Source organism: Papilio polytes, unplaced genomic scaffold (genome assembly GCF_000836215.1).
Source record: "Papilio polytes unplaced genomic scaffold, Ppol_1.0 DF824058.1, whole genome shotgun sequence".
NCBI lineage: Eukaryota > Metazoa > Arthropoda > Insecta > Lepidoptera > Papilionidae > Papilio > Papilio polytes.
This window is the reverse complement of record NW_013525146.1, coordinates 915,650-940,885: the sequence shown is the minus strand read 5'-3', so window position 1 is coordinate 940,885 and position 25,236 is coordinate 915,650.

Sequence of the window (25,236 nt, the reverse complement as noted above, 5' to 3'; positions counted from 1 at the left end):
GTTAAGATGCATATTTATATGCGTGTAGAAATCCTGTTACAATATAGCTCAGCTAATTGTACTTTACTTAAAAAAACTATAAGAATAGTAAATTCATACTTAGAGCTGTTTTCTTAATTAATGCAATTTCTTGTTTAAATAAACAGAAATAATACATAGCAATGATGTTAATGTTTTTTGAACAAAATTTCCTTAAGAAAAATCACTTAGTTTTGTCAGAATTGTTAATGTTTGAATCTCTCATGGTATTTCCGCTATCGCACTGGCCCAACAATTAATCTTGAATCTTGAAAACAATATCAATAGAGATGGGGGGCGTCGCGGCTCCGCCCCATACGAATAAATATTTAATTAAGCTTACGAGAGAGCACGGATTTCAAATTCGGCGCTCAATGAAATCATTTCTAACTATCGTATCGTTTTTTGTATCACCACACGAATTTATACCTAATTCACACTTGTTAAAGTTCAAATCAGTTTACATTTTTACTTGGGAGTTTTGTCAGTCTTTCCAAATTTCCCACACTCTGATTCATATAGCATGGAAGGCTGAACAATCTATTGAACTATTTGCTTAAATCTGTATAAAGCTTAAACATTTAATAAAAACTGTAGGTGTTTAACACTTCAAATGAAACAAATGCGAACTGACAGAATGTATAACTTTGAAAGACATGATTTGTTGGTTTTATCTAACACTATCTAACAATCTCCTTTTCCTTAATTTCTATAGAAAATAAATTTCTTATTTTATTTCCTGCTTAAAATTGTATCCTCAACTAGCTATTCCCGTGCGATTTCATTCGCATACATTTTCAAAATTTCATCTCATTGTTTACATGTGTCAAATTATCAATTGCAAATGTCAAAATGGCATGACATGATGACAAACCATGGCAAATTTGCTTTCTTGATGTTGGCAGCAACTTGTGGTCCTTTTCCCACATTAGAGTTTTTATTCAAAATATTTACTCCCTAAGTTTAATGGCGTGAATATATATAGCCTAAAGCGTGACGTAAGTGTAATGCTTTTTATTAAAAGAAGAATTATTCAAAAATATGCTGTGATTGCTAACATCTTAGGCAACAAAGAAGTGTGTGTTTCCGCTTTATTATAATAGTACTAGCTGTTCCCATGCGACTTCATCCGCAATTTATTATAAAACCTTTATTTTATCGTTTACATTTGTCGAATCATCAATTGCAAATGTCAAAATGACATGAAGACAATCCATGGCAATCTTATTTCCTTGATGTTGGCAGCAACTTGTGGTCTCTTTCCCACATTAGGGGTTTATCCAAAATATTTACTCCCTAAGTTTAATGGCGTGAAAATATGTAGCCTAAAGCGTGACGAAAGTGTAGGGCTTTTTATTAAAAGAAGAATTATTCAAAAACATGCTGTAATTGCTAACATCTTAGGCAACAAAGAAGTGTGTGTTTCCGCTTTATTATAATAGTATAGATACTCAAGATCATATCTCTTATTTGTGTAAATACCAATTATAACAATTAATTAAGAGTCTCATATTTGAATGCAATTACGAAGTTATAACATAAAGTTTAAGTTCCCATATCTGCTGGCCAGTAACTTATGTGATGGCGAAGGTTCGATTCACTTCGAGGGTGGTGCTAAGGTAATTAATACACGCCTACACTAGCGCTAAAGCCTGCGACCAGCGTCCGCGAGAGTTACGATGCTATCGAATTCAATACTAAATTCAATATAGGTGTGTTTTAGTAACCTAATGGCATTGAGTTTAATTGAAAAATATATATTCACTTTTAGAATTTGCAAATAGTATCTGAAAATGTTGATTGAAAATTGATTAAATAGGAAAATTTATTATCTTTATGGTATAAACATTACATTCGTCACTTAAGACGTTAAGTCACTTAAGAGTTTAGGCACTTGTAATCTATGGTTCCCGGGTTCGCATTTCGAATACCGCCATGTACAAATGTAACCCGACGGTTTTAAGTAAAAGTTACATCATGCAATGCACATATAAAAAGAAATACTTATGTGTGTGTGAAGTCAAGCAACAAGTACGCTAGCATGGTCGATTAAGGCCTAGTCATCTGAAAGTAGTACTAGTACGTCTCCACTGAGGGGCTTGGAGACTTCCAAGCCCCTCAGTGGAGACGTACAGAGAGCTGGTGATGATCATGAGAGTACATTACAGATTTTCATCGCCATCATCACTATCTCACTAGACGTCCCCACCGATGGCCTCGGAGCCTACCCTAAGTTACACACTTAAACATCTTCAATTACAAGTAGGTGTAACTATTTGTTAAACATTTGGAAAGCCATCTTTTTGATAATAGCCCTTGAACAGAATATTTTATTTATGTACAGTATATATAATATTTTATTTATATAAGTATGTATTTTATGTAATTCTACACAAAAAAAACCCGCGGACAAACCAATTATATGGTTTTTGCGGGGCCATATTTGTGCATATTTTTTAATTTGTGTCATGTAATGTTTTCAATAAATAATAATAAAATAAATAATCGATATTTAGATCAAGCCGTGTGAACTATGTCGACATAGACTAGCGACCTCCCGCGGTGCTCTTTATAACAGTGCTAAATGGTAGCATCGTGATGGTACAATAAAATTAATTAAAACAAATGAATCGTTTTTACAATTCAGAGAGATGTTGGTTTCGTTTTATTAATGGATTGTCTAAGAGCGCGCACACTTTTGACTAAACTATCGCACAACTTTTTAGTCTCGCTTTGATCTTTGCTTATATGAATATGCGCACGTTACTCGATTTTTAGTTATGCAACTAAACAATTGAATTGGCTGCGAAACAATCGACAACCGAACCTCAGTTGTCTGGTAGTTTCGTCAAATGGGTGTGCCTACTCGTAACATAGTCCAACATACATATCTGACCGGTGTAAACTGTTATCGCGGTTAGTCAAAGAATATGAGAAATTTAGCGGAAACGAGAACCAAGTTAAGTCAGTTTCACATTGGTGGCAAGGCCAGATAAATTTGTCGCACTATTACGAGCATAAAATTTAACCAATCGTAGTTCAATCTGAAAAAAAATGACGATCATTAAAAAACCTAAATAAAAACAATTACATATGACCTTTATTTATGGAATGTGGTTTGTATCGCACAAGATAAAAAAGGAAACATAAAAGAAAAAGACTAGATATGGTAGTCATTTCAGCTTTCTTATGATTGTCTATTACACGCAGCCATTACAGTCTTAACTTTTATTGTATCTACTAACAGATCATTAAATTGTTTTTAATTGAAATTACTACGGCCTCTTTAATGGACTCAGAGTGGGATACGTTGCAGCTATTAGCGATGGGAGCGAATAGTAATTAATAATTTAATCTACCCTTACGCTTTAAGTGTGGATCGAGTTTTATGAAACGGATACCTGTTACTTGGAATACGAAATAATGTCATTAGTGCGTAGGTGTATGGTAAAGTGGGTAAAATAGAGTTACGCACCTAGTCATAAAAAAGGCAAAAAATATATTATATGTACTTCTATATTGTACTATTCCATATATGTCATTTACGCAAAAACTACTTGGCCGATTTTAAAAATTCTTTCCCCATTAGTAAGGTAATTTATCTGTAAGTAACATAGGCTATATTTTTAATTTCACGCGGGCGAAGTCGCGAGCATTAGTAAGTTATATATACATTTGACAGTTATAAAATAGACAAAGTACTTTAATGAAACATCTTTATATTCCTCATAACAATAAAAAAATGTAATAAAAAAGTTAACTTGCGTAATTTTTTAGAAATTAACGCAACTGAACCACTCATCGGCTTCATAATCAGTACTAATCTTGACAAAATCAACGCAGTTTTGTCTTACCGTGATACATTGTAACAACACCCTTTAAAATATTCGTATCTCTTATTCTTCCAGGTAAATGAAAGAGATGTCAATATGTAATATAGCTACCGTATGTAATGATACTGTAACCACAACACTGATTTGTGAAAATAAAAAACTGGACAGACGGCGCCGACACATTAGTGTTGTGCTTTACGATATATCGATACATCTGATGATGACTGAGTATGTCGATATTCTCGTAAATTGTTTAAATTAAACTAATGAATAATAACTCGATAGTAATAATCTTTCTTCTACTCTATTAAAACTAGCTAAATCTCATTAATTTTCACAAATTATTACAGACGTGAGAAATGACAAAAGAAAAAGGTAATAAAATTAATATTAAAATTATGAAATAATAATAGTTACTAAGAAAATAGTTTCCATTACTATTTTATGAGATTGGATGTTATTTAAGTCTACAAGTTAATCTGACTTTATAACATACTAGCTTTCGCCCGCGGCTCTGTTCGCGTGGAATTAAGAAAAAAACAAAAGTGAGTGGTATATGTTTTCTTCCAAACTAACATCTGCATCTGTACCAAATTTCATAAACATCTATTCAGCCGTTTAGGCTGCAAATTCTAACAAACATCTATCCATCCATCTAAACTTTCGCATTTATAATGTTAGTATTACTAACGCCGTGTTCTAGAAATATGATGTTTATTAATAGTTCCTTAACATTAGTAATAATACAATATAGCCTATATTACTCACAGATAAATTCCCTTTCTAATGGTGAAAGAATTTTTAAAATCGGCCCAATAGTTTTTGAGTTTTCTCAACACATAAAAAATACAAAAATCCTAATCGTTCCTATTTATAATATTAGTATAGATGTAGGTATAGTAAACTCTATTCTGTACAAAGTGGAACAATTAAATATTTTATATCCGATGTTTAAGCAATATTTGTGTCTTTTGATACATCAATATATTAGATAACATAAACTTAACTATAAAATAAATTTATGATGATTCGTTACTGACGTTTGATATTAACTTTAAACCTTAGTAAAATAGACTTCTATAATACTGTATATATCTTATAAAGTCTGTCACATTTGAGATACAGAAATATAATATCTTAATGAAACGTAACTATAGAAGGCATTGTTTAAATAAAAAAAATATATCTATTTCTGTGAATATCACTAAAGAGAATATTCTATTATTGTATAATAATAATTGTAAAATATTATAATGGCATCTATGTAAAAAAGTAATAATTACTCGTTGCATTATGCGCGGTTCACACTTCGCCAGGACAGGTGGACAGTAGCACTCAACTGGACTGTCAATCAACTCTCGCAGTCGAACGCTGCCTGGCCATGTCTTAATCTACTGGCCAGCGTAACTGTCTTACTGTCCTGGTCAATTGTGAACCGGGCATTAGTACAAATCCAGCTAGTACAGAGGTCATCTTAACTTAGGCAATAATTAAGGTTACAAAATATTCCCATCCTAACAACAAATTGCTCATACACATTCGGAGCACACAATCGCCTGTCAATACACAAGCAATTACAATTTGATTTATAACAAGCAATTATTTATTGTCTGTGCTCGTTCGCGTTATAATTGTTACGGACATAATCGATTTTGTGCTACGATCGCTTTTTTAATGTTAATAGGACCACCCGATGTGCACTGGTTATTGGAGACATACGTTTTGTTGATAGTTACTATTTATTGGAGGCTCTCAAGTGAGTACAATCGCCGACAAAACGTTAAGTGTAACAAATCATGCAATACTCACTTTCGAAGCTTATCGTTGACATTTTTGCAGAAATTTTAATTTGGATATATTAACAAACATTTAACAGGTAAATTTAAAGCTTTTTATAAACTAAATTTATTCAACTTTTTATTTTTATTATTCTATTCTATTCTATTTCTTGTTTATGGCTCTCCCTCAGCGGATTGGGCCAGTGTCAAGTGTTTTTGGTTTTATTCTAATTTGGGAGAAACTGGCAACAAAACTCTGCCTATGGAGATGTTCGTGGGTGTACAAGCGGTCTTAGGATTATTTTTATTATTTACCAGATTTCAGAATTAGAAAAACAAAAATAATTATATCGTCACCCATTTAGTAGTTTAGAAGACTCAAACATCTATCTAAACGTGTTTATTTACAATATTAATATGATATATTGAAAGCATTTTAAAAATGTAATTTTGAACTCTTAGACTATTCATTTTTACCTTATTCATCTTCTTGAAATTACAGTCTTTGGGATTTTGATTGTAAAAATTAATAAAAAAGCTGCATTGTCGATTGCATTATGTAAGCGATTGTACAAATCGATATTCAACGCGATTCCAAGTCTTCCCATTCAGTAAATTGAACTCAATATCGATATTTATAATTATAAGAGGTTTTATGAAACGTATTAGAAACATATGACTATTATTGAACATAATAACTCTTCAGTTTCATAAGGTTTATGGGCAATTCAACCTTTTGGCCCCATTGGCACGGCATCGCAATATTATTAATAGCTAATATGAGTGTGGCCTCTTAAGTCCTTTTAGTTTATGCCGATTGGATATTAAAATTGAAATGATGAATAAATGATAACCAACACAATTACAATGTTATTGAATCCTACATTCATTTCTAAAATATACTGTATATTTACAACTAAAGGTTTTTAAAACTTTATACGATATAGCTGTTCCCGTGCGACTTCATCCATAAAAACTATGAAAATGTTATTGTATTCTTTACATTTGTCAAATTATCAATTGCAAATGTCAAAATGACATGACATAACAAACCAACAGTTAACAGTGGTAGTGCCCGCTTTAACATCATAGCACGAATGGGCCGGCACGCCCGGTGTAATACCACGACCACACAGAAGACAGGCGTGAAATGGAAGCAATTCCGTGTTTCGTCTGATGAGTGTGGTGCCGGAGGCCTAATTTAAGTCCCTTTCTCTTTACCACCCTTTTCTTATAAGAAGAGGTTGGGAAGAGGAAGTGGATTTGACGGCGGAGGAGATGCATAGGAAAGGGAAATATCCTCTTTATGTGCGTCTCCTCCTCCGTCGTATAAGGGTAGGCAACGCATCTGCAATTGCGGATGTCTATGGGCAGCGGTCGCTTCGCCATTTTGGCGGCTTCAGGTGGCCGCTTGCTCGTTTGCCACCTTATGTTATAAAAAAAAAAAAAAAAACCATGGCAACCTTGCTTCCTTGATGTTGGCAACAACTTATGGTTTCTTACCCAAATTAGGGTTTTATCCAAAATATTTGCCCCCTAAGTTTAATGGCGTGAAAATATGTAGCCTAAAGCGTAACTTAAGCGTAGGGCTTTTTATAAAAAAAGTAATTATTCGAAAATATGCTGTAATTACTGATATCTAAGGCAAGAAGTGTGTGTTTACGCTTTATTATATTAGTATAGATGAAAATATCGTCACTGTATGACGTCATAGTGACACTCTATATAACAGCGCGCGCACCTTTGACTGAACTATCGCAGAACTGTTTAGTCTCGCTTTGATTCCTATGACCTTATATGGCGCACTCTACTCCATTTTTGGTTGTGCAACTAAACATTTGCATTGGCTACGAAACAATAGAGAATCGCACAATAGTTGTTATAATCTGTTAAAAGTGTGCGCTCGCTCTAGCAAACAAATTTTTATTAAAACTTACTAGTGGTTTTGTCAATTTTCACTTTAAGAATGTTGGGTGAATGTCATATCGATACATGACGTTACGATACACGACACGCCAGACCGCCAGGTACCATCCTCACCATGACGATGGCTGGCATTCCACAACCGTGCGGTTTTCGCGGAACTTTCTGCCCCGCACAGCCGCGTTATGGAACGGTCTGTCCTCGGCGGTATTTCCAAACCAATACGACTTAGGGTCCTTCAAGAAGCGAGCCTACAATTTCCTCAAAGGCCGGCAACGCATCTGTAGTTCCTCTGGTGTTGCGGATGTCCATTGGCGTCGTTGATCACCTTTGTGTTCCCGCCGCTCGTTTGCTCTCATATATAAAAAAATATTCGAGACTATTGTTACATGCCGGGATTCGAAGTTAGAGCCTGCATATTACAATACAAGTGAACCCCCAAACCATGGACGCTACAATATTACTTCTTAATTACTCTTTTACTAACAATAGTCAATAAGATTTTTTACTAACAAAATATGAGATCTTCTCGAAATAAAGTTTTATTATTATTATTCACATATCTTTATTCTCTTATTTTTATATATAATACATTTCACATGATTTTCTTAAAAAAATAACAAAATAAAACATATTATATAAAAAAATAGAAATCCACCGGCTGCGGAATCCGATGACTCAAGCAACCAGTGGATTATTAATTATTATTATTATTATTACGTTTAATAAACGAATAACAGTTTCTAGTCGCATTTTAAGTTGCAAATCTCTTACAACAAATGTAATTCTCCAGCAACGTCTAATGTTAGTAAGCAAAAAGTTAATTCAGTAAATTCAATAATGTTTTTGCTGCAACATACAAGCAAACATAAGGGCCGAGCAAAACATCGAGAGCATTTCCGTTAGTTTATAAAACCGCAACAAAATATACCAAGAGCTACGAAAGTATCATATCTTATTAAAATTATTTATTAATACAAAAAGAAAAATTATAAATATTTAGTTTTTGTTACTCTCAATAACTTCCAGAACATGATATATTTCACATCATTGTTTTTTTTTAATTTACTTTGAAGCTATAGCGTCACCAGGCGGGTAATTGTGAGGGGGGAGTGGTCGATCTTAGAGATTCCAAAAAAAACATAATCTAGGTATTCTAGGGTGTCAAATTGAGTTTGGGAGCCGACTTGCCGCTTATAGTCGAGCACAACCGAACCATTTTTCTCGACGCGATCTGTGGCATAGACATATTATTTATTATATTTATTAAAGTATATATCTAAGTAGTCGTATGTTCACGTTCAAGTGGTTTGAAATTCATCAGTAAATAAGCTATATTTGAATTACTGCGTCCGCGACCGCCGACTACTGACCGCATCGCCAACCGCACAGCAATCAGTCGCAATTACAATACGCGAACGCTCACACATTCAATGCCAAGTTTATATTGTATTATGTTATATGAACATATTATATTACGTTACAAAGTTACGTTAACTTTTTTTAATCTAATGTTTTTTTTTATAATATAAGGTGGCAAACGAGCAAGCGGCCACCTAAATCCACCGAAATGGAAAGCGACCGCTGCCCATAGACATCCGCAATTGCAGATGCGCTGCCTACCCTTGATTGAAGAAGGAGAAGACGCAGATAAAGAAAACATTTCCCCTCCTATCTCTCGTACCTATGTATCCTCCTCCTATCTATGCGTCTCCTCCACCGTCAAATCCACGTTTCCTGCCCATCCTTTCCTCTTAAGAAAAGGGTGGAAAGGAAAAGGGACTAAAATGAGGCCTCCGGCATCACAGTCCTCAGACGAAACGCGGAATTGCTTCCACTTCACGTCTGTTTTCTGTGTGGTCGTGGTGTTGCACCGGGCGAGCCGGCCCATTCGTGCGAAGATGTTAAAGCGGGCTCTACCACTGTATAGTGTACGTTTCCCATAATTTCTAATGTTCATAAAAGTATTATAAACGCTTTCTCTGTTTTAAATTAAAATAATATCAATCGAAATAGATAATTATAGCCTCTTCTGCCACGAAAACATCGATTCGAAATATATTTGAACTTTTTGCGGCTACACTTTACAAGGAATGGGCGTTCGATCGTGCTCCGAACATGATTCTGTTTTTGAACGTTGTTCTAATTTCAAAATTTATGTTTGAACCGTTTGATTCCGCCATTTTTAATCGTAAAATTCCACTGCCATACAACACATATTGTTGTCTCTTTTAATTTAAAAATAATGAAAGTGACAGTCATATTTTTTTGGAATAATTTTACAGCAGTGGAACCTTACCACTATTATCCGTGTCATTTATAATCTGTAAAGCGATTCAATTATCTCGAGTGGTGATTTAAGACACCTCAGTTATTGGTTATATTAAAAATTAAGAAAATCACTATAACAGTTCTTATTGAATGGAACGAATTCACTAAATTGTCCGTCGATGATTGAACTTGTTGGAAATTATAACAAGACTAGCTGTTCCAGTGCGGCTTCATCCGCATGAAATATCTAAATTCAAATGCACGAATAACATTTGCCTCCTTGATGTTGGCAGCAACTTATGGTCTCTCTCCCACATTAGAATTTTATCCAAAACATTTACCCCATAAGCTTAATGGCGTGAAAATATATAGCCTGAAGCGGGACGTAAGTGTAGGGCTTTTTATTAAAAAAAGAACTATTCAAAAATATGCTGTAATTGCAGACATCTTAGGCAACAATGAAGTGTGTGTTTACGTTTTATTATAATAAGTATACATACTACAAACGCTTATATTTGTTAAAAATATATAAGTTACTCATAAACTAAAAGATAATATTAAATTACATAACATATTAAACATTCAAAGTACGTAAGAATCTTTTTTTATAATTAAAAACACTTTTGTAATAAGATTAAAAGAAAATAATTCTCTTGTTGCACAAGGCTTGCGTGTCAGAATGCTTTAAAAAAACGCCCACCCACTGAAAAAATAATGTTTAAGTAACAATTAACCAATCAGCGAAATTTCGTCAAACCAATGATACAGTTACTCAAGACACGAAAAACTGGCGCCAATTCACAAACCAATTGCGAAAATGTTAACAAAAAACTCACTTATAATAGTACAACAATTGTCAACTTTAACACCTACGACTTAAGGGCTAACAGAACTGCAAATAAAATACTCAGATCTCCATTCGCGAACAAGATGATTATTCGTATTTCGAACAGTCAAATATTTAAATTTGAAAACGGAACTTTCCCCACGGTTACGTCCGTGTTTTCGTTATTAACAACCTCTGGGCGGCACGAACTCACAGCGAATTTAAATAATCCTTACCCGTTCTCTTGTCTGTCTTGTTGAAATATAAATCAGTTTATTGAATATCAGACAAGATGTTCATTTATAAGGAAGATTATTTATAAATCGATTAAAAATATTTTATACAGTAAATTTTAATAAAATGACTAGTGTTCTATACTTTCTTAATTATTACTAAACATTTCAAAGATTTATTCTAGAAACATTATTGGTAATGTGCAATATGAGTTCAAAAGTGCGTTTGTTTACCAGAGGTAAATTGATCTTTATCCAGTGCAGATAAGGTTGATTATCCTAAAACATGGTGTATTAGAAGTAAAACAAAATAAAGAAGTAGTTTTGAATAGCCGGAGGCAGACGCGAGGTTCGGACAAATCGCTAATTTACATAAAACAAATACTGAAGTCACGTTTTCAGAACAAAAATCGTAACTTTTGAAGAGGATTTGCACGAGCTATTCGAGATAATGTATTGTAGATATTGATAATTCTTATCTTAGTTTCTGTAAACAAACTTCGATAAAACACATTTCTAGTTCATGTAAATAATTTTTCACATAAAAAGCATTATTAAGAAATATCTAAACAGTAGATTTATATTTAATACTGCATTATCGTCATACTTGTTATTATTATAATTTTATTGTAGTAAATAAAATTAGAGTTTAAGGTAATAATTATTAACTACATAGTTCTGTACAACAAGTCATTGAATAATTTTTTGGACAATTTGAAACAATGAAAAAAGTCGGAAATTTCGTTGAAGTCTTTTCCATTACAATGAAGTTATAGAAAATATTGTAACATCTTTGTTCAGATCAGGACTAACACCTTGTATTTTAGCAGAAGAAAAGTTTTTATACGACATTGAATATTGTACACCTAAAGTGATTACCAGCAAGATTCCTTCATAAGTTTTTAAAAAATTAAATTTTATTTTAGACATTAACTAGACAAATTTATTTTATAGTCTTTGCTCTATGTTCAATCTTTTTAATAATTAAAATGAGTCACAGCACATTTAGTTTGATATTAAGGTTGATTGGACGTGTGCGTGGGTGTTATCAAAAGTTTGTGAGATCGCAATGATTTTCAAACCTGTTGTAAGCACAAAAGAGTATAATAACTACTGCTACTTTGCATATAATAATAAACATAATACTCAGAATGTATTTAACTACATAATACTTCATGTTTTAAATGCAAAAGTTTAGATGGATCGATGGATGGATGTTTGTTAGAGTTTGTAGTAACAGCTGAACCGATTTGGATGAAATTTGGTTTTTTTCGAAGAACACATAGACTACTTACTTTTGATTTTTTAATCCCACGCGGACAGAGTTGCGGGCGAAAGCTAGTAACTACATCCTTGTATCTATACTAGTATTATAAAGAAGAAAGATTTATATTTTTGTATGTGTTGAAATAACTCAAAAACTACCAGGCCGATTTTTTTCACCATTAAAAAGCTACGTAACATACGAGTAAGTTATGTTTTTCATTATTATTTTATTATTTCACCGGGGCGAAGTCGCGAGCAAAATCTAGTTTATAATATATAGTACACGGGTGTTTGAATCACGATTTAAAAGTATATCATTTGGTATGGGACAATATGATACTTAAGTTTAAACATGCGTAATATTGTTAATTTCCATTAAAGTTTAATATTTATTATTAATAATTTAATGGAAATAAATTTCATTGTACAATAAAATTAAATTTATTTGTACTATAACTTACATTATCTTTGTTCATTTTATATTATGTTCCATGTAATGCCTTATTAAATTGCAAACCGTTAACAAACTGTCATTTAATAGGTCTACATTATAAATGGGAATAATGAGATAGTATTCCTGATTTATAATGATTCCATTTAAGTATATGCCAGCTTCATTAAACAGCGAGCAAATGTCTTGTGAACTGAAATACAACGTAGACTAAATGGCAACGTAATTATATATTATGTAATATTCTATTTAGGAGAGAGGAGAGAATATTTGATTTTATGTACTAATAAATATAATAGATATTATGTAGCTGGCATTTCTTATATTATAAGGAAAAGTTTATGTACCAAATTTAAAATTGTTTATAAACTTTCGCAATATCGTTGTTCAGTTTTATAAAATAAAACTGCTCAAAAATAGTAGTTTTAAAATACCTTTAAGATTATGGATAGAAAGGACATCAAACAAATCGTAAGTCCACTACCGCTAAGGTCTAGTTTCGTCAAGTGCAAAGAATTTCAGCTACTGATTATGATTGTAATATTTATAATGTCCGCTCTATGTTAGATTCATTTGTATATCTATTTGACTGAATATTTGTGTAATAAAAGCAATAATAGAATTAAACAAGCGGGATGTCGGATGCAGAAATTTATGTAGAATCGTAATAAAATGTCGGCGAGAGCTGCGCACGCTCAAACCGTCTCAGCTAGATCTCTATCCGAACTCACGAAATACTAAAGAATAATATGGACCGTTTTTAAGTTTAGTTTTTATATCATACTAGCTGTTGCTCGAGACTTCGTCCACGTGGAATTAAGAAACAGTACAATAATTGGCTTTGTTACTGAGTGATAATAGTGAAAACATTTTTGAAATCGACTCAGTAGTTTTTGAAGTATTTTGATACATACAAAAATACAAATCTTTTCTCTTTATAATATTAGTACAAATTAGCTGTTGCTTGCGACTTCATCCGCGTTAGTTATGAAAAAACTAAAAACAGCCTAAGTTACGCATTAATAACGTAGCATTTTAATGGTGTAAGAATTTTTAAAATCGGCCAAGTAGTTTTTGAGTTTTTTCAATATATACAAAAATAAGCTTTAAATGTTTGAAGACAAAGAAAAATAAAATCATAAATAATTAAGTCGAATTAATGTGAAAATAATTCTATCGTCTTAATCGTAGAAGTGAGTAAATATCTACTAATGTCTATGAACTCTCGGTTCAACAATTAATATTAACCTTATCCATGTTATTCTAACGGGTATGAATGCGTGGGTGTCGATAGGCGAACGTCAGCACATCTGCGGCTTCCATTGCTTCTCCGATACTATTGTCATGGGAACGCTGGACCATATCCGGCCATTTTACTTATACCAAGCTTGATCTAGGCATATACTTAGTTTATTCAATTCGTCTATACATTAAAGACAGTGATTTCAATCTCAGGTATTGTTTAGGTACTTATTTGCTACTAGCTTTCGCCCGCGACTTCGTGTACGTGGAATTGAAATAACAAAAATAAGCAATCTATGTGTTCTTTCAGACTATGTCTACATTTCTGCCAAGTTTCATCAAGATCCGTTCAGCAGTTTAGGCTACAAACTCTAACAAACATCTACCAAAACTTTCGCATTTACAATATTAGTAAGAGAAGTAATAGACAAGATATTTACTTGTTATTTTGTATCCAAATCTCGAATGTAGTTCAATTTAACTTTAATACAAAATATACAGTAATGTACTAACAATAAAAGCGACAATTGAACAGCAAACCCAGGTATTGTCTGTCTACTCGAATTACATTCCACTACAATTTTAATTTCTCAATCCAATCTGACATTTAAAGAAATTCGATCATTGCAAATTAACTCATATAGGAAAAGGAAACGTCTTCATCCATCGATAATGAAAGGCTATCGAACTGACAATAATCTCGAATTATATATCATTCCGCGTCTATAATGATTGTTAAAAAAGGCTAGAAACAATTCTCTCGGCTGTGCGATCGATTTAATATGGACGTAATGACAGTGCTGGCGAGGAATCCGCCGCGATGACCCGTTAAGAGTATTATAAACTCATCAACACCTTGTTTGTTGTGGGAACTGAAGTACCGGAAGAGGTAACGGGCTACGATACATCTGGTCGAATTCGCGTATCGTCACGGGAACTGATCGAATTGACGACATGAAAATGACTTTAATACGTCACCAAAACTGTTTTTAAATAATATAACGAACAAAATCAGCTCATTATATTGTTAGTTTCTTATACTTTGTTAGTAACAGAACAGATTATAATATATTTTATTTACACTTACCAAATTCAGTAAACAGAGTGCAACTTTAGACAGCTGTTAAGGTACCGGCAGTCAATCCTGCCGGTTATCATGTGTAAAATGATATAGGAACTGGCTCGCAACCGATGCACCAGAGAAGCTCCTCTTTTCCGCTTTGTTGCATAAAAGCAATCAACGCGTGCTTCTGAAAAATGAAAATTCTCAAAGGATTTTGAGATGTACTACGTTCAGAGCTGAAGAACTTCTTGTATTAATAAATAGGGTATGGTTATAGAAGAAAAGTAATAATTTAAAAATAATGATAGATTATATAAAAATGGCATCGATACGACGATAACTAGTTAATACAAGAGCACACACCTTTGACTAAACTATTATGCGATTGTCGATTGTTTCGCAGCAAATTCAACTGTTTAGTTGCAATTTAAACTCAAGTAAAGTCCATATAAGCACATAGGAATCAAAGCGAGACAACAGTTGTGCGATAGTTTAGTTTCAGCTAAACTTTTAAGATCATCCTGATTTCTATTACTATGATGCAATGGTTTCAAAAGTGTCTTGTGACCTTTTATTACTAGATGCGGTATGCGATTACCGTCACTAAATACCTTTATAATAATTTTACCACCGTTTAATAAGTTGCTAAATTGGCTTTCTTTAATATTGCACAAGTATCGAGTTATACCAGTATCGTTATCGCAACGGATGCAGCTGGTTTACACTTAGTTGCTTAAGTATATAAAAAATACCCAGCATCCTAGAACACTTATAAATGCTATTAAGTGTAATAGTTACATTTATCGGCCATTGGTCACATAATATAAATATCCTGTCCATGTAAATGGAATACGCAAGCGTTTTTATAGCCGCATAAATAAGGACCTCCATTTTGAAGATAAAGGTTTTAATAAAGATAATTTAAATGCGAAAAATCGCTTTGAAATCCGAGGAAACATAAATTGGACGTTATAATCCATCTTAATCAGACCTTGTTTGAAATACTAGATCTTTTTTAACTAAGAGTTTAGCGATGATAAACACACAAAGTGAAAAGGGTATTTAAAATGCGCAGCTTCTTCTTTTAGCACTTCTTCACCGTCTTTGAGGGCCTATCACGAACCTCGATGAGAACGTATTCCTAACATCATCGATAAAATTATTATTAGATTTGTGTAGCATCCTTACAAAGCGTAAAGTACGCCAAGGAATATTACACATTTATCGATGATGTTACGAAGATTCGTGATAGTCCTCATCATACATGGTAACTATCAATTACATTTCACTTTATCTCGCCTTAAAGTGACCACAAATCAATGTAAAAGTATATTCAGTTACCACACGCATGTTACATTTGTTACCACTTAAACATCCTCATTCTAAATTGTCCTTACAAAAGTAAACGACTGAGAATTGATGAGGTACTACAACGAATGCATTTGCCCTGTGTTCAGTGTAAACCAACTCTGTGTTTAGTATAAAGAGTGTAATGTACAGTCAGCTTCGTTCGCGGTACTTTAGTTTTAGAAAATTTATCTCGTAACAAAATTGAACTCTACTGCCTATTACAAATAAGTAACGGTTATGCTATATCGACCTAATAAATTAGATAACAAATAACAGATATATGTACTATTTTACTACTATAGTGTTTAAAATAATATAACAATATTTACAAGCTCCCATAGATAAAGTAACATTCTATTATTTATGTTGCTATTAAAAAATCTAAAGCTTATGGAACTGACACTAAGGTTCTAAAAGTCACGTACTTGTCACTTATTTACTCCTAAACATTTTAACACATCATGTCAATTCAACAAATGAATTCATTATTAGAAAGCCACTTTGTAAGGGGAGATTAACCATTTCAAGGGGAATATGACCAACTTTTTTTGTACTGAATATAGCTAAAATACCACCTGATGTCAATACTCATATAGTCCCGCTTATTTTTTACAATTCAATATTAAGGTATAACACCGCAAGCGAACCTGACTGTACATTGAATATAAATAGCGTAGCGCAGGGCGTCTGGCGCGCGATATGTCCTGCTGACGATAAGGCTGAGATATCGCGACTGCGGTGGTCCTTTTGCTTTTCTGCAACATATCGTTTATATCATAGCGGAAAGCGTGGGTATTTCAGATTAATCGGAATTGTTTTTTATACTAAGGAGGCTAGAAAGATGGCATTCTTTATCGTAGTTAATCTTTATAAGCAGCAATAAAATAAAAAAAAGCTCTCCTACCAGCAACAATTAATAAATTTGTGGTAACACCGTATTGACATTGATGACGTATTTTCTCGTATCATAAAATTATCTCATTGTCTCGGGAGGTTTCATTAACCTAAATACATTCCAAAAAGTAGGATTTAACGCGGATTTTCTCAACTAATCATACTAATATTATAAATGCGAAAGTTTAGATGGATGGATGGATGTTTGTTAGAGTTTGTAGCCTAAACGGCTGAACGGATTTCGATGAAATTTAGTAGAGATGTAGAGGATAGCCTGGAAGAACATAAAGGCTACTCACTTATGTTCTTTTTTAATTCCACGTGGACGGGGTCGCGGGCGGAAGTTAGTATCAAAATAAAAGATACTGCACTATTATTAAATTAAAAAAGAAGAATTTTGCATCGTATGCGTTAGTCAAGGGCGGATATTAGCGATACGGTCCTGCCCACGTTTCGCCAGGAAAGGGCTGGGAAGAAACGAAAAAAAAACGCGTAGCTATAAAATATTGATAGTCAATTCGAATCAGGGAAGAATTCTTTGAAGAATTCAGTAAAGGACTATAGTAGGTAGAAAATAACTAATGTAAAACTAAAAAAAACTGACAAGGAAGTATATGTCAGATTAAACATATCTTGTTAAATAAAATTCGTAACTTTTAAATTGGTTTTATTATAATGTTATTCAATTATGTATCATTTAGTTCAATTTAAGTATCAAATTACTACAATTTTAATAATGCAAATGATACTCTGCTAAACATCTATATTTGTAACACGCAAGAAAAACGTTTAAAACAATATCTAGTGTTGGATTGAGGCGAAATAATAAGGGTCAAGTTACATTGGTCGGTTATCCGAAGGTCGAACAATGTAGGTGCAAGGAAGATCTGCTCCCACGGTCTCGCGACCTCCGGGGCTACAGTTCACGTGGGCAAATGAAATCAGCCGGATCAATCATGCAACAATCACCATCGTGTGTGTACTCTTGGGCGTTCGAACTTTTACCCGTGACTTCGCTGGCTTTATTTTGTAACAATCTTCCAACTAACAAATGATTGGCCAATGTTTGTTATAATCGCCAACATTTTGACAAATGTCGAAACGTGGCCACCTTTATTGTGATTTTAATTACAACATATTTTTTTATAATAATTGAATTACACCTTTTACCATAACTTCTATGCTATTATAATAAAGCGTAAACACATACTTCTTTGTTGCCTAAGATGTCAGCAATTACAGCATATTTTTGAATAATTCTTTTTTTAATAAAAAGCCCTACACTTACGTCACGCTTTAGGCTATATATTTTCACGCAATAGAACTTAGGGTGTAAATATTTTGGATAAAAACCCTAATGTGGGAAAGAGACCATAAGTTGCTGCCAACATCAAGGACGCAAGGTTGTCAACATGTCATGTCATTTTGACATTTGCAATTGATCATTTGACACATGTAAACAATAAAACAAAATTTACATTTTTATGCGGATGAAGTCGCACGGGAACAGCTAGTTTAAAAAATACATTTATTGTGTCAGCTTTATTTACAAACAAAGCTCATTTCTTGTATTCTTTTAAATAACAATGCAACAAAATATATTTAAAAAAAAGATACTTACGTTCTTTTTACGTATTTCTAAAATATTTTGACTTCGAATACAAATATATTAACTCTTACATGTGTGCTTTCAATTAATGCAGAAATATCTTTTGTCAGGTTGACGAGACGTGGCGGAGACGTGACGGAGACGTCAGAAAAAATCTCGCGTTCTTGATTCTTTTGCAAACGGATATTGCGAAGTCAACAAAAAGTTGGTGACTTGCAAGTAATATAAATTAGGGTCACCCGGGTCACTTGTACACTGGGCGACAAAGTTTGTGCCATGACCTTCCTTATGTTGTAACTAGCTGTTGCTCGCGACTTCGCTTGCTTGAATATATTACTCACTAATAACGTAGCTTTTTATGGTGAAAGAATTTTTGAAATCGGCCTAGTAGTTTTTGAGTTTTTTCAATACATACAAAAATACAAACGTTCTTTTATCTTTATACTCGTAACATTAGTATAGATATCGAGAAATTGCTTTTATAATTTTAGGTATATGTACATTTAGATCTTACGTTTATGTGTCTTAGGGGAAATCAAGCGAGGTTTTCTTGTAAAGAGCAAAGTTACACCTAAGTTATACGTTCAAAATTTGAATCAATTTCTAGCTATTTGATCCTTCTAGCTATTTGATCCTAGTACATAAAACCTGTTAATTCCACGCAACTTTATTAACTTACTAAGAAATAAAAACACTTACTTTCGACTGATTTATGCATATATAAAACCACTAGCTTTCGCCCGCTACTCCGTCCGCGTGGAATTAAAAATAAACTAGTGTGAGTAGCCTATGTATTCCTCCAGACTATCCCACGTCTATGCCAAATTTAATCGAGATCCGTTCAGCAGTTAGGCTACAAGCTCCAACAAACATCCAGCCATCTAAACATTCGCGTTTAATTACTCTATAACTCTAATAAACTATTAAATTAGTAAATCATTGCAGTTAAAGGCACAAATATATCAATCAAGCCCGTTACATAAGTCGTAAACATAAACAAGAAAAATATTACAGAAGGTAATGACCAATCATAAATCCATTTCGATAAACATCAAAGCCGAGGTGTCACGGCCAGATGAAATTGGCAGCGCGTTTGAAAATTATAACACCGTCAGTATACGCTAGATGGCGCTGAGATAAAACTACGTCGCCCGCGCACACGAAGATCACGGCAGGAACGTCAATCAGTCGGTGTACGGTGACCATGATTGTTTGAATTAAATTATTATTTACAATACAAACAATATTATAAAGAGGAAAGATTTGTATTTTTGTATGTATTGAAATAACTCAAAAACTGGTCCGTTTTTTTAATTCTTTCATCGTTAAAAGGGTAATTTATATGTAAGTTGGGCTATGTTTTTCATTTTTTTTTAATTTCATGTGAAGTCGGGAGCAACAGCTAGTATCCCATATAGATCTTCAGAGAATTTGGTGTTTTTTTCAAGTTTTTATTTCGCGTAAGAAGTTAACTCAAAGGCAATCCTAAAATCTCCTAATAACTTTGTTGGTTTTCCTACCACGGTATCAATTTGTAGATTGACAAATGTATTATTAACAATGTAAATAGTCCCATTGAACTTATTGGCAACCTTTTGTGAGTGTATTTATTAAAAATGCTTACAGGTTGCATCCCAACTTAATTAAAAATGTGGTCACCTTATTGGAAGACATCACTGCACTAATGTCGGTACATTAAGATTAAGGACACATCTAGTTGCTTTACCGGAGATCGTGTTTTTTACGTTGCTATTATATTTTCATTGCAACTGGAGTGCGAAGTGTCTACTGCCAGATCATTTGGATGCGGTTTCTTGATGTACGAACAAAACTTGTTATAGCGTGCAAAAATTGTTTGTTGTTACATTTATATAAATTACGTACACAAATATAAACGAATTATGCAGAAACGTGCTTTTATCTTCTATTGTTACTTATACCTACTTATAATAATATTATGAAGAAGAAAGATTTGTATTTTTTCGTTTTTGTATGTATTGAAATAACTCAAAAACTGGAACGATTTCAAAAATTCTTCCACTATGAAAAAGCTACGTTATCAGCAAGTACAATAGCATTTTACTACTTGCCGAAGAAGTCACGAGTAACAGCTCGAAAAAAAACATTCAGAAATTCATAACATATTCTTGAGTTCTCATTCTGTTATAATAATAAAAAGATTCTTAGTAATCGTAAGGAGAATATTAAGAGTTATGAAACATTAATTCGTATGAAACAAACCTTTAAATATAAATCTCTAATTTACAAATTCCAACATTGAATATGTTTCCTGGTATCCGTTAAAAACAAATGACTTAACACATCCATAATCCTCTATTCGTAAATCATTGTATAGCAAACAGCGCTCGCAATCCGTCACCTTGACTTTTCCCGATCGGTGTAGAATAATTTGACATAATACCGTATCCAGCATCATTACGTTGTATTATTACTTCTTGGTGCGCAATACTTTACAATTACAGTTATACTTTATGTATTATATTTTATTAATTTATTTCTTGACCTCATTCTAGTGTTGGAACATCAATAACAATTTGAATATAATCGATTTTATGTATTCAATAAAAGATTAGGTTAAACTTACGTAATTGCGTAGGTACTTATTACGTATTTTAATAGGGATTCCTTTTAAAATAATAACATTAAGAGACAATTAAATCGAATAAGATTTTTAGACACATTTAATAGTATCTAACGTAAGCTACACACGTTAGGTTTTGCTTACAATCCAAATATAAACTAACGTATCTTGCTGGTATAACTTTCAGTTCTGCCAAGTCTCTTAATCATTAAAATCATATGAAAAATAAATCAAGATAAACAAACATATTCTTATACTTAACAAGACAAAACAAATAAGGGGTCAGGAAGAGGTTAAAAGTGGTGATGAAAATTTGCATATTTGCAACACAAAGTTCACTCAACGCCAATCAAAACGCTCATTTATAAGTGAACAATTCGGGTATGGATACATTGCATTGGATAGCGAAGTTTTATAAGAGATTTGAATCAACAAGCTCATACATAGGGAAGACCCAATTAAGTCTTAATACTGTTTAGGTTTTACTTATCTACTAGCTTTCGCACGCGACTCCGTCCGCGTCGAATTAGAAAAAAACAAAAGTAAGTAGCCTATGTGTTCTTCTATACTTGAGCGATAATAGCCTAATGGTTTGGGGTACGGACTACCGATCTTACGGTCGAGGGTTCGAATCCCGCCATTCGACTATTGTCGTGAACCATATCCTAGCACAAGCCTAGAGCTTAATTGGGATGGTTAAAGGAAATATTAGTAAATTAACAAAAATCTACTAATATTAAAAAAAAAGACTGTTCTCTACATATATAGCAAATTTAATTGATATCCGTTCAGCCGTTTAGGCTACAAACTCTAACAAACATCCATCGATCTAAACTTTCGCATTTATAATATTAACATGATTAGTATTATTTATTTATTTATTTAACTATAACGATAGAAATACGAAATATGTGCAGATATTGATAACCATTCAAAACAATAAACCTAGAACTTTATTAAACAAAGTGTATAATAAATTATTACACTTCGATGCATATTTGAAGATTTTAAAGACACTTATCACGTAGTCAATTTTGTTCTCTCAACGCATAAATAACGAATAAACACCAAAGTTTACTCGTTCATAGTATGTTTACCCCATTACTGTGGTTCAGCTTACGATATACCAGTGAATTAGTAACTATTTATATTCCGGGTCTGTCGTAGAGGTAACAAAAATTGGGATTTAACGTAATAATGAGCTGTGTTGTCGATAATAGCGTGTCGTGTTTTGACAGGCGGCGGTGTGGCGGCGGATTTGTGAGACTTTGACTAAATAGAAATGGACTAGGCAATTGGGCGTAGTTGTAAGAAATAAATTGTATCGTTTTTCGTGATCGGTGATGTAAACATGACACACATAATTGTGCGTTTTACAAGTAGGTGTGTGAAATTGAAATTGTTTTTTGAAGTTAATGTCAGGGATTGTGAGGTCCTGTCTTTAAAAGTTCAATGTAGTTAGCGGTTGCATCCAGAGGGTCAAATGATGTTCACATAAAACCCAGTGAATGGTCTACTTTAGATAAGATTAGTCAGGTGAACGCCCACGCATCTTGAACTCCATACATTTATAGCATATCTTGACCTTTACACTGACATTTTTCTTTTATATATTCTGTTAGACATTTATTACAGATATTTAATAATTTAGTATCGTCACATTTTGGTTAGAATTGAATTGTAAGAGTAATTATTGCAAGCATTGGTTACATTAATTTGACATTTAATAACATTAAATTGGCACAAAGAGGGATATCCAGTATGACAATGAGTGGACAATTAACAAACGAAAACAATATCACATGACGGAGTCATAAATAAGTGTAGAAGAGTGAAATATCTGTCATTTTGCTATCTTATTCTCATGGAACGAGTCGATATTTCTACTTGACGCCGCTCTCGGTTGCTTTTCGACGATAGAACGGTAACACGGACCACCCATTTGCTGGACCACGCTCTGCCAGTATAAGTTATGCTCCACTGATAAGATAGACTAATATGGACAAGACTTTAATTTGACGTTGACATTTAATAGGTTCTTGGACTTAACGCCTTTTGAAAGTCTATTGCGTATAATACGTGAGGCTATAACAATTAAGTATAGAATCTAATTTAATGTATATAAAATTTATACATCATAATTTTACTATGGTGTAGTTTAGAATGCTGTCTACTTCATTTAGGGCCTTTTCCACAAAATTGTAAATTGTCTGTTAACAATCGGGAGTGTAAAATACGTGATGGAAATATCGGTTTTTATTAAGCTATCTGAGCCTCTATCAGCCAGTGGTGGGATAGCGCCTTAATCTTCCAAGTATGGTAAGATCGAAAATCTTTTTGAAATAATTAAGGGTGTATGCACTACAATGGAAATAAGTAAAATATTTGCTACAAATAACTGGTAACAAAACTAGTAGTATAATAAATTTAATGCTTGTCATATCCACATAATTCTTACATCGGCTGCCTTGTATATCGTTGTAATTGGATTAAACGATTTTTTTCTGTCATTGTTCCCGCGGCCGGCCATTGTTCTTATGAGTTTCATTTGTTTGTTTGTCTGTCTGTGTGCTAATAAACTGTAATGTGATACAATACTTCATCCCGATACCGACACGCACTCTATGGGATTAAATGGATTATGACAATGGGTATAAGATTAAGGTAAGCGCTTGCTATCGCCTGATCTCGGTGAAAGTATAGCATGAATTTTTATTATGACGTTTATGAAGACGTAGCTTTTGTTTTTAAATAATGCCGAGTTCACACTTGGCCAGTTGGACAGTTGCGACAGCAAGCGACGTTCACACTCTGCCAGTAAACTGACACTCCTAGAGCGTTACTGACCAACTGTACTGTCCAAGTGTAAGCCGTGCATTATTTTGCTTTTATTATTTTAGCTTGTAATGTGACGATAGTTTATCTTACGTTTTTAAATGCCTTTTTTTTAAATTGCAATAAATATTTGTAAGCGATAATTACGTTTATTCATTAATGTAAAAATTATTGCTCATAAAACTTCCGTCAAACACGTCGCACAAATCACAGCCTTATTACGTCACACTCGATCACGAATTCCAAGAAGGCATTGTGCGAATTCGGTCGCGAGGCATAAATTTGACTATCGAAGTCAGATCGACGCCGATAGCTGCCTGATTGTAGGTATTAAGCCTTTTTGGTAAGCGGAGGCTTCAATCGCATCGCTTCCAATCTGTAATTTGTGAGCCGCGTCGAAATCGAACGGGATTTCGTGGCCCAATTGTAATAACCCTCAATCAATGATATTGTATGCCCATGAAAGTACGTAATAGGCGAATTGGTTGTAATTAATCGATATCGATTCTCGGAATCGATGTTTTTTTGAGACTGGGAGAAATTTTAGTACCGATTGCGTATTGCTACCGCAGTGGCAACGATTATGGAACCGATAAAATTTATAAACTTATCAAATCGGTAATTAATAGCTTCGTAGTCTTTTGGCTACTTTTATAACGGTTGTTGACTGAATCCTAGTTAACATTTGTTACAAAATATACTTTAAACTGTCATGGTTTTAATGTTCGTAACATACGGGTTTCTTACCACGATTGCATTGTTTTAGCTAAAATATACTTACCTATTCGTATGTGTTGGAACATTGACGTTTCTGCTAAGCAATTCCACAATTTATGGTGCAATTTCAATAGGATTGTACAATTTTTTGTACAATACGTTTTTGGATACAGGTGTTTCGACAATGGAAACCCATGCATAGATTTTGACGTCTAATGTTTTGTTTAAGTTTAGTTAACTAATTTAAATTGTGACCTTTTATTATGCACTAGCAGTTCCCGTGCGACTTCGTCCGCATGTAATTATAAAAATTTATTTTATTGTT